A 2673-nucleotide genomic window follows, 5' to 3' on the forward strand; every position below is an offset into this window, starting at 1 on the left:
ATAAATAAAGTTTTATTGGGACACAGCCATCTGCATTTGTTTACGTATTCACTGTTGCTGGTTTGTGCTATACCTGCAAAGTTAAGCAGTTGTTACAGAGACCATATGGCCCACAAAACCTAAAGTAGTTATCATCTAGCCCTTTACGGGAAAACATTGCTGCCCCTGGTCTAGTAGAAGACGGATCTATAAACAAATAATTTCAACAAGCATAAGTCTACTTTGCATGGACGAAAGTGAGGACAAAAAGCAGGAAGAAATTCCATCTGCTGGGGTAAGGGGTGGGAGCGCAGGGAGAGGGGTTTGCCTTTGAGAGCAGACTGCACTGTCTACCCTGACGACGTCCACACCAGCAGGACTTCTTCCAGAAAGTGTTTTTCCAGTGCTGATGGTGGGTTTATGCAGATCCCACAAAATGTTCATCCTTTTCCTGGGTCACAACACCCAGCACTCACTGGACTGCTGGATTCACAGAGGGCGGAACATCTTAAAGACAAAGTAGAGACATTGTAGAGACTGCAGTGTAGCTGACTCACTCAGAAAGTGAAACCGTGCCAACCTATGTACTTATTGCCATTGGGGCGCCACCAACTACACTAACTACCCATGGATAGAAATGGGGAATTTGTGGTTAGAAGTTACTCAAAGAGGAAAAATAACAAAAAGAATTGGATTGAAAATCATGGCCCCTACCTGGAAGGATACCTCTGAGAGCTTCAGGAAAACCATCCCTCCTCTCTGGAGGACTGAGACAAGAAGCTGCATCCGTGAAGGCCATCAAGGATGACAGCCTGGTGAGCAGTGCACCCTAGAGAGCAAGCCACAGGCCCCCGAGGAAATACCCATGGGAAGGCACGGCCTCCTGGGCAGGCTGCACGCACAACCTCACTTTCTCTCCCCAGATTCTGACAGCAAAAAGGCCATGCCACACACTGATGTGAGATGGACTAATGGTCCTGCCAGACAAGTGACTTTAGAGTGCTTGGTGTTGTTGACAGGGTCTCTCTTCCTCCCACCTCTTGCCACGTGCTAGCCACACCCTCTGGCTCACCGGGCTCAGGCTCGTGGTGACAGATGCTGGTTGGAGGACCTCTTGCTGGGACGTGGGAAGGACTCCCAAAGAAGAGCCTAAGGAAAGAGATAGGATCCTCGGTGATCAAGAGTGGTGAGTGGCCGTCCCCCCGCATCTCTCGCACATGCAATCAGAAGAGATCCCAAGCTGTTTGACGCCTCCCGTCTTCTACCCGAGCTCTGAAGGACCAGCCATAGCCCACCTTTCTGCCATCCAGTCACTGTTAGTGAGCTGGGTCCCTGCATGGCAGCTGGCCAGCATTAATGAAGCAGAGGCACGGCTCTGTCCCCACACACTCCTGCCCAGGGGTCCTGGCCCATCTTCCCGATGCCTGGAAGAGCAAAGAGCTAAAGGAATCTTTGCACAGAGCTAAAGCTCATTTTTGTGTTCTGGAAGTGGGTTTCACCTCATCCTCCTGATTCACGAGAATTATGCTCTTCAGGACCCCATGGCACTTCGACATGGGATTGTAAAGGAACCTCGCTTAGACCTGGTCCTTGCCTAAAAGGAGACAGCTAATTAGTAGCAGCGATAACTATTCTAAAGCGTCTTACAGGTTTATAAGGCTTACATCTTATGTATCCTCACAATAAGGCTGTGGGGAGAATCATTTTATTCCCACCTTACAGACATGACAGCTGAGACCCAAAGAGGCAAAGTAACTTGCCCCAGATGATTTAGTTAGTCAGCAGTGGAGCCAGGGTGTGGCCCGATCTGCCGAAGCACAGTCCTCTGTGTTTCCTTGTCTGAGGCTGCCCAGAGACACATTGTGAAGAAAATCATCAGCTGAACTCAATACATTCTATGAGTTACTATTAGAAGTTATTTGCTTAAGCCTACCTCCAAAGGGCAAGATTCTCCTCTGAGGAATAAGGACTAGGTGGAAAGTGAATAAAATAAACATAATGCTGCTCATTTCAAAAGTCTCGTATTTGTACCCCCAATCTGTTGCACTTTTGTGTTTTTCACTCACCGTATTTGGATATTCAGTACCACTGGCTGCAAAAATGCACCACTATTTCTAATTTCCTCAGTAGGTTCCTCTAGCAGCTGATAATCAGAGAAACATCATCATGTAAGTTGGTAACTAGTATGAATTTAAATATTCTGTTAGCTAGGGAACTACCTAAAGCAAACTTGTGAGCTACTAACAATTTTCTTCAGAAATAGCTGCAATGAATGATTTAGCAATTATTATTATTATTGTTCTTTCATTTAAGAAATTCCACTGGAAGCTTTAGATTCTGAAGTAGGTAAGTATTTTAAAGCTTCCTTGTTTTTTAAATGCCATATGCCTTCTGTGAGTCAAAGAGCAACCTCAAATTGCAGGCTGTTTAAAAGCCTAAAGTGGGGCCGGCCCGGTGGCGCACTGGATGGTGCGCCGCTTGGGAAGCGCGGTGGCGCTCCCGTCCGAGGGTTCGGATCCCATATGCAGACCGGTTCCCGCTCACTGGCTGAGCGAGGCGCGGGAGCAACACCGAGGCTTGCGATCCCGTTGCACCGAGGCTTGCGATCCCGTTGCACCGAGGCTTGCAATCCCGTTGCCGGTCCCCGGTCCGGTACGGGGGCAACACTGAGGGTGGCGCACACCAGGCGTCCCA

Source organism: Galeopterus variegatus, unplaced genomic scaffold (assembly GCF_000696425.1).
Source record: "Galeopterus variegatus unplaced genomic scaffold, G_variegatus-3.0.2 Scaffold13997, whole genome shotgun sequence".
Classification (NCBI taxonomy): Eukaryota; Metazoa; Chordata; class Mammalia; order Dermoptera; family Cynocephalidae; genus Galeopterus; species Galeopterus variegatus.